Source organism: Rhinolophus sinicus, chromosome 17 (genome assembly GCF_057876585.1).
Source record: "Rhinolophus sinicus isolate RSI-liver-muscle chromosome 17, RSI-T2T, whole genome shotgun sequence".
In the NCBI taxonomy this organism is placed as follows: Eukaryota; Metazoa; Chordata; class Mammalia; order Chiroptera; family Rhinolophidae; genus Rhinolophus; species Rhinolophus sinicus.
The window spans coordinates 43,408,651-43,421,949 of record NC_142517.1 but is presented as its reverse complement, the minus strand read 5'-3'; the positions used below and the strand labels follow the sequence as shown (position 1 = coordinate 43,421,949).

Below are 13,299 nucleotides of genomic sequence, written 5' to 3'. Positions count from 1 at the left end.
TTGACCTAGAATTTTTCTGCTGATACAGATTAAGCAAGAATTTAGTAGGCTTCCTATCTATTTAATTTTTAGGAACATCGGCATTAATTAACCAAGGTCATAAATGGACTTGAGTCAGATTATTCTGAAGGCTGCTTTGACTCTGCTGTCCATCACAGTAAACACGCCCACCTTACCTTTGGCAGTTGGTACTATCACTTGGCTCAGGCCACCCTGGGATCCAATTACTCCAATTGCATTTAGGTTTCTCAATTCAGGGACTGTAGTTCCCACTGTGAAGTCTGTCTTACGACAAGAGCAATCACAGAAATTTCCAAGGATGCTGGGGCTCCTCTCACAAATTTATTTCTCACAGTATTAATGAAAGATATTTCTTACGGACCTTCCCAGTGTGGGTAAGTACACCTTAAACGACAAATCCACTCTAACATTCCAATCTCCCTAAGCTTTTGAGTCCCTTCCTTTACATTAAACCAAAGGCATGTGCAGCGTTTCTAATTCACACAGTCGGTCATTTTTCAACCCATGTTTTAGTCAGCCAACAAAAGAAACTGTTACAATTTTTGCTTAGTGAGTCCATGTCAATAAATTCAGCTTGATCTAACTTTATATTCCTTCTACCATTATCCCACACCCTTAGTATCCTTTCCCATACATGTTCCCTCAATTTCTATGTGTATAAATTATAGAAAACTCCAGTAGTTCTTTTGGAGGGTAACATACCTTCTCATTGGTCACACATCATACCTCACCTTTAGGGTCCTACTGGGACTTGAATCTAGTTATATAGGTCTAGAAGCAAAGATGGGTGGTGGTGGTGCTGGTCAGTCCTGAGGAGAATCAGCATTGTCTTGCATGGCTACCTCAAGGGAGGCCATTATAGTTTTCATAGGCAATGTAGAGTTTATCCCTTCAGACAGAGGGGGTAAGGCCAATGTTACTATGGGTGGGGAAGCCAATTATGCTGGGGATGGGGAGACTGGTAAAGAAGAATGACAGAATTTAATGGTTCAATGTCCTTAGCTTCATTAAAGTCTTCACACAGGTCACTATCCCAATGTATGATCCCATTCTTTCCAATAAGGGCCTGCACTTTATCAGCAGGCACCCTTTGAGTTGGGGAGTTCAACTTGCATTGTAGTTCAACAAGTCCCACAATGAGGTTCTGAATCTGATTTGCAGCAATTTCAGCCCTGTGGCTACGGGAGATAAGGGTCCTTCAGGCCTCAAATAGTAGAAGTTCTTAGGTCATTTATGCAACGATTGATGTGGGAATTTGAATACCTGGGCTCATCTTTGTTTTTTGCCATTTTGCCAGCAACATTAAGAACAATCAGTCAGTGTCATTATTTTCATTTACTTTTCAAAAATTTTTGAAAGTATTACCTAGCTCCTTGTTTCTTACGAATAATTGAATAGGAGTATCCAATGCAGATATTTTGTATTCTATAAACCATTCACACTGTGTACTATCAGTGTTCTCTTTACTACCAAAAATAGAGTCATTAGGACCTTTAAATCTAATTAGAGAAACAATTTCACACTCTCAGTACCAAAATCTATATTGGTCAGTGTTCAGAAACACAGAAGCTATAGGAGATTAGATAGATGATAGATAGATAGATAGATAGATAGATAGATAGATAGATAGATAGATAGATGATAGATTAATTTAGTATGAGAAATTGGCTTATGCAATTATGGAAGCTGAGAAGACCTATGATCTGCCATCTGCAAGCTGGAGACCCAAGAAAGCTGATGGTGTAATTCAGCTCAAGTCCAAATGCCTGAAAACCATGGGAGCCTATGGTATAAATCCCAATGCAAGGGCCAGAAAAGATGAGATGAAATGAGATATCCCAGTTCAAACAGTAAGGCAGGAAAAAGGGATGAAAAGGGATAAATTCCTTTGTTGTCCACCATTTGATCTATTTAGACCAGGGGTGTCCAAACTTTTTTCAACGTTTTTCACCAAGGGCCATATGCAGTAAAATACACAAACAGCTGGGCCACTCACTCGAGGTGAAGTACATATTGCCTCACCGGGTTTATTTAAGTAAACTAAATATATTTTTGGAATTTGCTGCGGGCCAATTAAAAATGGATTGCAGGCTGCAGTTGGCCCGCGGGCCGCAGTTTGGACACCCCTGATTTAGACCCTCAGTGGATTGCATGATACCCACTCACATTGAGGAGAGCAATGCACTTTACTGAGTCTCTCATCCAAATACTAATCTCATCTGGATACACCTCAGACATAACCAGTAATAATGTTTAATCTGGGCACCCTAAGGACCATCAAGTTGACCCATAAAGTTAATCATCACAAATATATACCATTCTTACTGTTACATTTTCAATTGTATATATAAATTGACCTCCAGTCCAGGACATTTAATATACTTTTGAAATACACTCAAATATAAAGATCATTAACCAATTACAGAAGAGTTATCACATTAACCATTAACTTCTAATAACCTACTAAAAAATCTTATTTTGGTCAAAAACAAGAATATTGAAATTCCCATAAAAATTTCTTATCCCAACAAAGTCTGAAGTATTTAGTAAGGAGAAAGGGAAATAATGGTGCTGAGCTCCTAGACAGCTGAGGCTATTTAAGTGGATTTGCTTATTTAATTTTTACCAAAAAATTCAGGTAATAAGAAAATGGATATTCAGAGATGTTCCATAATTTGCCAGTGTCACACAGCCTGTGGCAGAGTTGGAATTCAAACTTTGTTCTAATCCAAAGCCTGTGCTCTTTACAAAATATACACCTTCTACCCAGTAAAACAATCTTTCCATTTGTGAAATGTTACTGTCATTTATACATAAACATCTGATGCACTGAGTACAAACATTGTATTCTGCTTTTTTTTTTTACTTTACTTTATGGCATAAACATTTTTCCATGTATGTGTATAGGCTTTAAAATATTAAACGTTAACATCTTACTAATGTAGTTTCTTGCTAGCATAATATAATTTTTTTAAGGTTTTCCCTAATATGGTGCATCTAAATTGTTTTCAATTGCTCTTTTTATCGTAAATAAGGCACAAGTAAGATATTCATTCCCTTAGATTTCTTTTTTCCTATTGAGCTATTTCTTTAAGAACAGTTTTAGTTGTGAAATTCATGGAAGTAAAGTATATGAACATCTATATAGGTTTTACCACACACTGCCTCTCTTTTTTTTTTTTTTTTTTTCAAACACATGCATTAATTTAAAATGAAATACTGCTACTTTTAAAAGGAGATGTCAACACTCACATTCTGCAATGGGGAGAAGAACATCAAGCTTCGGGGATTTATTTCACTCAAAGTGTTGTTGTGAATTGCCCTTGAAAAAGAAAGTGACAGACTGCCTCCCCTGCGCTGAATTATGTTACATCCCAGAGGACTGAAATGGTCATTAATTTTTAATATCATCTCTTCTCAGTGAAAAGTATAATGAATTTTCCTTAGATATTCTTATAGAATTAAAGTCCTAAAAATTCTGCGAAGATTTCAGGGCATCTATAGTGAGCCCGGAAAATTATAACCAGCTGCAGTGTTCCTGGAGGAGAGTATGTACCAGAAATAAGGGTAATTAATAAATTACCTACATCGTCAATTAATACCATAATAACACCTACTGATGTCTGTACAGTACTTTTTGGTGTAGACAGTATTTTCCCATAGGTTTGATTGTGGGAGGGTAGGTTACACTGGGCTGGGGTTTGTGAGACACAGAGGACGGTGTGCCAGGAATAGAACTAGAGCACTTCTGTCCTTACTAAAGTTAACAGTGTCATTGGATTAAAAAGACATCAATACATTAAAAGTTAACTATATCCCCAAGAGGGTGAAATGTTAAATATCTAACAAGAGAATATATAATAAATGTCAGAATATTAAAGAAAGTTTAATTATTCTGGACTTTAGTGGTCAAGGTAGTTCATATTGCTGAGGTATGGAAACTCCTCTTCTGAGAAGCCATATATGATGAGTGTCCCAGGAAGTTAAGCCTGAGTTACATTCTGGACCCTCTCCTGCCTTCCTATCATCACCTTAGTGAACCTGATCCAGACCTTTGGGAGCATCCTGAGTGGTTTGCTTTGGGAAGGTCAGGCAAGTTCTGGACTCTCACACTTCCTTGGCCATTTGGAAGTAGACCCTTTTAGCAACTTGAGAGCAGAAGGGTGTGCTCAGTGATTGCCTACCACTGTGTAGCAAAATATCTCTCCTGTGTCAAAGCCATCCATGATTAAAAACTTTGATCAAGTCTGAGTGTGGAAAATATCAAGCTCTAAGAACGGGCAGTGAAGGGAACTATTGACTCAGGCAGACAAAAGTACATCCACTCATTCCACAAATACTTATTAAGAACCTACAAGGTAGCTGGCACTGGATGCTTATAACACATTATTAAGATATGAAGGGAAAAGTAGTATTTGATTCTGAATATAAGACAGACAAAATTCATATAATTTATCCACAGTAAGAACAAAGAAAATCATTTGTTCCAATGCCCTTATCATGAATATCAAGTAACTAAGACCACCAAAAGTGACTTACCCCTGGTCAATAGATGGTTAGTGTCAAAGCCAGGTCTTCAGCCCAGATCATGCTATTTATTCTAAGGTTTCCATTTTTGCCTTATTGAAGTTTTCAATCTTCTTCTCTGAAAGAAATTGAAAAATGTCTCTCAATGCACAGTTTTTATTTTTCTTCTTATTATTATATTCCAAGATTGTAAGTTCTTCATCATCTAATAGTTATTCTTCAATGAAATGAATTTGACTAATGGGTAAACACCTACAATGCTTCACAAACTTATTACAATGGTTCAAAATAATGGTAAAACTATTAAAGATGTGTTGTTCAATAAGGTAGCCACTGACTACATGTGGCTAATTGATTTAAATTTAAATTACATAAAATTAATTATTCATTTCCTCTGTTGCACTAACTACATTTCACCTGTTCAATAACCACATGCAGCCAGTGACTACCATATTGAATAGAGCAGATATAAAACATTTCCATCACTGCAAAAAGATCTATTGCAAAGTATTGTATTAAAGCACAAAACCATTTCCCACCCAGCACTGTAAAGAATAAATTAACTTAGAAAGTGTATTTTTTTCAACACACTCTGCCTTGATTAATAAGATATTTACATAACGATATCCAGGAAGAGAGATTTTACTGAGAAACAGCACAAGAGAGATACAATCATCTTGTGTTCTCCTGTTTCCTCACTTGCAAAACTAGATGCTTAAATGGCATTCTTTAAATGCTTCAGATGCTCAAAACCCTTTTTCTCCATATAACCAGAGTTTGAAAGTTTTCCACTAAGTCTCATGGAATAGTTCATGTACAATAGTATTAAGATCACTATAGTACTCATTCTCTTGCAAATATATTAAGTATGAAACAACTAAACAGTACGTACTAAAGAAAACACATTTGATTTTTTTGAAAGGAAAGTTATTTCCAGATGGGTATTCAAATGAAGAACCAGCGAAGACAAAGAGAGTTTTGACTACAAATATTAAATTAGGCACACCCTTTTCCCAAAATTACAGAACTTCAGAGAACATCAAGAAGTATAAAAATATTTTTTTTTATATAATAACATTCATAATAGTGAAAAATTCAGAAAACCTAAATGGCCTTCAATAGAATATTGACAAAACAAAAGAAACACTTCCATACAAAATAATATTATATAGTCATAAAAGATGATGACAAGAAAAATTAAAAATGTAGTCATCTCTCAAGCAGAAACAGTGTGATTCCATATAAGGGAAATAAGAAAATAAGAAAAGTACAAATACCCACCGCCTCCCCAGAAAGAAAGAGAGAGAGAGAGAGAGAGAGAGAGAGAGAGAGAGAGAGAGAGAGAGAGAGAGAAGGAAGGAAGGAAGGAAGGAAGGAAGGAAGGAAGGAAGGAAGGAAGGAAGGAAGGAAGGAAGGAAAGAAAGAAAGAAAGAAAGAAAGAAAGAAAGAAAGAAAGAAAGAAAGAAAGAAAGAAAGAAAGAAAGAAAGAAAGAGAAAGACTAGAGTATTAATGTTGGTTACTCTCATCAATAGTATTTGCTATTCTCGCCTTCTCTCTTTTTTTTTCTCTTTTTTCTGTCTCTCTCATTCTCTCTCTCCTGTCTTTGCTCTGTTTTTTATTCTATATTGAATATGCACTATTATTGTACTAATATGTATCATTGTACAGTATACTTTTTTAAATAAAAAATAAACAAAAACATTTTTCCTCCCTGAATATCATTATAGTAGAGAGTCCAAGTAACAAATATATGAATGTATGAGCAAATGGATAAGCAGAAATAAATACAGCCAACTTTCCCAACATACTTAAAATATAATTCTATTATTCTCATAGTTTTGGGACACTTCTAGTAAATGAAAAGTTTACTTTTAAACTTATAACAAACAAATCCATAAGGAATCAAGTTTTCTCTTAGTTACTAGCTTTGATTAATAGTATAAAAAATTCCAATAAAAGTTCAGAAATTAAAAAAAAACATGGAACAGCGGGTATCCAGATTTATACTGCAGCAACGTGTCCTGTAATGACAGTTATAGGACTATCCCCAAAGTTTGAGTTTTAATTGAATTTTTCATGAAAAACTTGAAAGGTTAAAGTTACACAAATCAACAATGCTAAACAAAACAATCTACCTTTCTGTTAGTCGGGTTACCAGATTTTTGTATCTCCATTTTTTCAAGTATTTACTGTGAAAATTGAAAGCAATAAATTATTTTTTTAAAGGATACCATTTTAAAGAAACTGAAAAATTATAAATTTTTCTCTCCTTTCACTTTGAACCTTAATGACATCAGGTTCATATGACTACTACAAAATGGGGAGGGAAGAAAGAAGAACAGATTAAGCAGGTGGTGAAGGGAGGAAAAGTTCTAAACCATTTCAGTGGAGTAAAGATCAATTTCATTTTAATATAATTTTTAATGGTTGTTCAAACTCCTATAATGCACCCACACAAAAGGCTTCAGTTAATGTGTGTGTATTTTGAGCAGTTCCCCTCTTCGACCCTCCAGTTTAATTTCCGTCCTTCAAATGAGATGAATGGAGCGTGAAGCAGGTCATATCTCAATGCTGACACATGGGTTGCAGATAGAACTCACAGCCTGGAGAAGCAGCCAGTTTGGAGATTAAATCAAAGCAGCTCTGAATAGATGGGAGGTCAGCCAGGGCCAGCTTTGACATTTGATAGGACCCTGTGATCAATCAGGCCTTTCTTCACTCTTCCAGGCTTCCTTATGACAGAGGCCCCAAAACAGATGGGATATGTTACAAAGTGCAGGAGAAGCACTAGATTGTGAAAGGAGATAGTTGTCAATATTATCAAAGGGACAACTGTTATTTGAAGCAGCCAGCAAATCAGAAGGCTCTGCTTTGCTGCAATTGCTGTGTTAAAGTTTGTCTTTCATGATGTGAAATCCAAGACTTGAGAATGATGAGATAATTTTTAAATGCTTTTTAAAATTTCTTACCTCATATGCATTAAACTGTAAACTTTGAACATTCCTGATATCATAAGATTAAATTTTAGCCAACCTTCACTCTGTGAAGAAGCTGTGTTTCCAGCAAAGTCAAGCTTAGTTTTTATTCTATTTGTTTGGTCTTTGTCTTTGAGGAACACCACACACACACACACACACACACACACACACACACACACACACACACGACATGACAACCTTTGGAAGAAAAGAATCAAAATGTATTAATGCAGAAAACTCACTGAGCAGCGATCTGAGTGTGGTTTCAGGAAATCCCAGTCACGTTGCCAAGAGGGTCATGACAAATAAATGGCCCCAGAGTACCACTGTGACAGACTGTTTTAGTGAGTGGTAATGGGTCATCTCCAGGATGAAAGGCCATGTATTTATAACCGTGCAGGCTACTGGGTATCACACCATTCATTATGCCTGCTTGATTTAAGGAAGGTGCTTTTTACTGGGGTGACATGGGAGCAAATTATTTCCAGGAATATCACAGCTCTCTTCTCCCCCTCCGCCTACCTCACCATGTTGCCCACCCTCATCCCAGACATACACACATGCTCTCATATTCACACAAGCACATTCTCTGAATTTTTTTCTGTCATAGAGCATTTTATGTTCAGCACTCACCTCTCCAAAATGTTTCATCCCAATTTATATTGAGATGGAAAAGCTGAAATGTGGGAGCTTGGCTTAAGGGGCGCTTCGGTAAGGAGGAGTGGCACAGATTCCCTCTACTACTTCTTCTTTATGAAATGTTATGATGGAAGCCGGAGTGCTGAGGTCATTTGGCCTTATAGACAACTATTGGGCTAATTTGCAAAGTGAATATCTCAAGTCAGATTTTTGCTTGACATGGACTCCATCTTCACAGAGAAGTCAGTATTTGAGTTCCATTTTGGTCCTTGGTTATAGTGGTCTGTTATCAGCTAAATGTGCAAAATTATTCAACCTCTCTGGACTATTTCTGATGAGAAATTAACCAGCTGCACAAAATTCTCTCTAAATTGATTTTCAGCATTAATACTTTACGATGTCTTGAAATCCTAATAAGTAGAAACATAATACAACAAGAAATTTCAACCAGCAGATCAGATATTTGGTAAAAAAAAAATAAATAAATAAAAATAAAAATACTTAACCTCAGGGAATTTTTTGATGTAAGTACCTCAATAGCAATGTACAAAATCCCATTTAAAAAAAAATATTAGAACCTATCAGAAGAGTTATCATAGGATAAGTTGTTCATAATATATGACTTAAATCCCTTAAGGTGTTAAAAAAACAACAACTTTATATTTCACACTAGTGTATTGAGGAAAAGGTACATATAACATACTTGGACTTTAACCAAGTTGATTCACCTGCCACCTTAATATAGATGCAATCGATATACCAGCGGTTAAAATAAAGGTTCTACAGTGGTATTTTCATGGTCTGTGTCACAGGGTTTTTTGAAAAGACAGTACAGTTATACAGATGATACTTTTCAGAGAGGATCATAACACAACTGAGAGACGTTTCGATTATGAAATGCACAAGTGTGTATGTGTATATTTAATCTATGCAAATTTGTTTCCTGATTCTGGGCCCCCAAGAGCTTGGATGTTTGTGAGAATTTAGAGATTATTTACAAAGAGCATTTTTTTTGAATAGTTTTATCATTGAAATGTGACACAAATCTTCCAGAATGGTAATTCTGTCTAGCAAGCTAATCCTTCAAGAGGTTTTTATGTCTCAGAGAAAGCTGTGCATAATTGAAAGACTCTACAAAATGGTTTGAGTCACCCTCTATAATTCCATTTAACTATTGCCAACTCCAGAAACAGCCACAACTTTCCTGTATCTTGTACACATCAGATAAAGAATTCAAAAAGAATTGGCAGTTGGCAGTTAAGTAGCCAAAAGAGGAAGGAAAAAGCTTTGCTGGTGTTTCCCAATTAATTTTCCTTTCAAGAGAAAGTTTGAAAAGAAAAAATAAGAAAACTGGAAATGACTTAAAAACTCTGGTGCGATAAGATAAAATTTGGCCTGACCATCACCCTGTGACTGAATGCAGTCTGAGAAACTCAACCAAAAAAACATGGACTGTTTTCTAAAATTATGCTGCAGTTTAAAAGTGAGAGATATAACAAATTGAATTTCGAAGAAATTAAGTATGTTGGAGAATTCGTGAGGGGAAAAGGCAAATAAAAATAAATATTTAGTTAAGCAGCTTAACCAACATTCCATTTTCAAAAATTGTACTAATGCCAAATTCTTAAAAAAGATCTGCTTTCTCTAAAACAAAGACACTTATTAATATCAATAATCCATTGTATTTTATATTTCAATTGTCTTTTAAAAAGAACAAACAAATGATTCAATGGCACTTGTCAGAATCACCCTAGGTGCATAAGACATCTAGTAAAGGCTCTGGCATGTAAAAACTTACCACACATGTAAACTTAGTGAGGAACAAAGAAGTAGTAATTTTGGTTACAGACATAGGCAGGGAGTTTTTATTATATTCAACCACATGTCTCTGTAGACCGAGATTGATCCCTTAGGATTATGTACCCCTGATCCTGAAAATCAATACAACTGGCCAGTTCAAATATCTCCCACAATATTCAGAACAACATTTAAGATCCATTAAAGTTTTCTTAGGGGCAGAAGCTATAACCTGGTGACAGTTTATTTCAGCTTAGGCATTCACGCCTCTCTCAAAAACATCATGGGCTCGGATTTGTCAAAGAGGCCTGTTCGGATTCAAAACCCCTCTTAGCCTACATCTGTGAAGACAAGGAAAGAGACTTACCCTGGTTCTGTTTTGTAAGTACTGGGCCTTGAAGAGAATCCAACCATTACAGTTTATTAACCTGTTTATGCAAAGGGAATAGATCTTCTTTGCCCAGAGTGATTAAGAGCTCAGGCCTTGCAATCAGGCAGGCATATTTCAAAGGGCTCAAATTTCAGATTCATCTCTTACTGATGTCTGACATTGGGCAAGTCTTTTTAAAGTAGGAATGATAATGATATCAACTCCAAAGGGTTGGTATGAGAATTATCTAAAATGATTATATAAAGCAATTTTCACAGTTTCTGGTACAGATAAAGCATGCTACAAAAGGTTAGGTACTGTCATATATTAATTCAACCTATTTTATCTTTAAGCATTCTGACCTGGGAGAATTCCAAGGACGCAAGGGAACATCACGCCTGAATGCCCTTTTTAGCAATCATTTTATAATTAAAGGAATTAATTAATCAAAAGATCAAGTAAGATAGTGGAGATGTGGGATACCAAACTTGAGGTTGGCCCTCTTCTAATGCTGACTAAAGGATTCATTGAAAATGTCATCCTATTAAACACATTGGAATTGCCACTTCATAAAATATTGCATAATAACAACTAGAAACTTTAGTACAGTCTATCCTCTACGATATAAATGTATTCTTTTATCCATCTCCGCATAACAAATTATTCCAACACTTAGAGGCTAGAAATTGCAAAACATGTATTATCCAACAGTTTTTATAGATCAGGAATCCAGGAGCAGCTTGCCTGGCTAGTTTTGGCTCAGGTTTTCCCATGAGCTACAATCAAGTTTTGGCTGGGGTAGCAGTCGTCCCAAGGACTGACTGGGGAGAATCTGCTTCCAAACTTACTCACATGGCTGTTGGCAGGCCGCAGATTGTCCACTTTCAAGCTAACTTCCATGGAACTCACCACAGGTCTGCCTTATGACATGGCAGCTGGTTTCCTCCAGTGTGAGCCATTCAAAGGAGAGTGAGAAGCCTCCCAGATGGAATCCACAGTCTTTTATAGCCTAATCTCAGAATTGACATCCTATCACTTCTGCTATATTCTACTTGTTAGAAGTGAGTTAGTTAATAAGTCCAGGCCACACTCAACAGGAAGAGACCATACAAGAAAGAGTGTGAATTCCAAGAAGCAGGGATCATTGGGGACCACCTTAGAAATTACCTACAGTACATCTTCTACCCACCAACCAACGATTCATGCCCCTCCAAATGTAAGACATACTCACTGCCCCCAAAGACCTCAAAATTCTCATCCCACTACAATATCAGCTGAAAATCTAGAATCTTATCATCTGCATCAGTTCTGAGTGTGGATGAGCCTCGTCAGTCATAAACCCTTAAGTGCAACTGCTCAAATACATTTCCCTACTATTTGCAGACTTGTGAAACAAAGGAGACAAATTGTCTGCCCCCCCCAAAAAAAAAAAAAACATACAATGGTAGCACAGGCAGAGACAGTATTGTTCAAAGTGGGGGGTGGGAGACATAGGGAAATTACTGGTCCACAGTAATTCTGAAATTGAGCTAGACAGATGTTGGAAGTTCCTGGATTAGCATCCTATCTAAAATAATTCTTCATGTTTCCCTGCTCTCTCCTCTGGGCATTTAGATCCACCATCTAAATTATCTTTCTATTTTCACAAAAGGTAGAAAGGGTTAAAATTCTGGGGATTCAAAGGTCAGTCTTCCCTCATTCTATACTATCTCTGTCCCACTTAGTCTAAACTGGTGTGTGTTTCTAAATATATCCCTTTTGAGAACTTGGTGTGTCCCCTATGAAACTTCTTGAGGTCAAATCCAGTAGACAAGAGGCACACCTACAAACATCTTCTGGATAAACCTTGGGTTTCTGTTGAGATGACTGAGGGGCGATGCCCTGAAACTTCCTTGAAGCTTTATTGTTTGATTGAGAGACTCTCTGTGGCACACTCATAATCCCTTTACCATTAGTATGACTGAAGGTTTTCTAAGGTCCAAGTTAGATCTTTTTGAGATTCTATGGCCACACCCTGGACTTTATCTTCCTTCACATGTTTTCCTGGCATTGTCCTGGATTTGATTTTCACTCAGAGCTTTTTCTTTTTTTATTTTTTTTTATTTTAGCATCTTGGACCATCTGAAGAACCCAAGATCTTGCAAACCATCATGTCATAGAGTCCTGGCTTCTTTGTGTTTAATAGTCCCTGAGTCTCTCTCGCGCTCGCGCTCTCTCTCTCTCTCTCTCTCTCTCTCTCTCTCTCTCTCTATCCCTATCTCTTTCTCTCAGTTCACATTTTACTTCCAGAGGCAAGAAGAAACCAGGTGGTACCTAAATACTTTGCTTGGAAATCTCCTTAGCTAAATCCCCCAGGTCATTAGGCACATTTTCTACTTTCCATATTACTGCAGGTAAAAATATTGATAAATTCCTGCCCTTTACTCCACTTTGCAATAAGAATTTCCTCCCATTCCTTTAAGTCCTCACTGCGAGACTCCACAAAATTCAAAATTCTACAAATAGTCATTCAAAGCACTTGAAGATTTCACCAACACTCTCCTCAAAATACATATAGTTTTTCTAACTTCTACAACTACTTGATTCTAAAGTCACCCCCACATTTTAGATTTCGTTATGGCAGCATCCTACTTCCAAATACCAAAATCTATCAGTTAGGGAGTAATGTTCAATTAGCATCCAGACAAGCAGAACCAGTAGAATAGATAGATCAATAGGAGAGAGAGAGAGAGAGAGAGAGAGAGAGAGAGAGAGAGAGAGAGAGAGAGAGAAATAGATGATAGAGACTTTTTTTATATTTAATAGGAATTGATCTTACACAATTCTGGGAGATGGTTATTAAGTCTCTATAATGCTATTATTGTCTTTAGTTTGACACTGCAGCTTGAAGTCCAAGACAAGGAGTTAGAAAGGGAAGATTGGTATGAAGTGGATCAGATCAAAGACAAGTTAAAATTCACAAGCAT

The 13,299-nt window shown here is 36.5% G+C and overlaps 1 long non-coding RNA gene across 5 annotated transcripts in view; it reads right to left on the bottom strand.

Annotated features, from left to right (window-relative positions):
* LOC141570624 (uncharacterized) overlaps positions 1 to 13,299 on the bottom strand; it is a 757,454-nt gene that overhangs the window by 148,153 nt on the left and 596,002 nt on the right. For all 5 annotated transcript variants that reach the window (XR_012494838.2, XR_012494842.2, XR_012494844.2 and 2 more), the window contains one exon: positions 4,561 to 4,666. This is a non-coding gene — a long non-coding RNA (uncharacterized LOC141570624). The remainder of the gene's footprint in view (positions 1 to 4,560; positions 4,667 to 13,299) is intronic.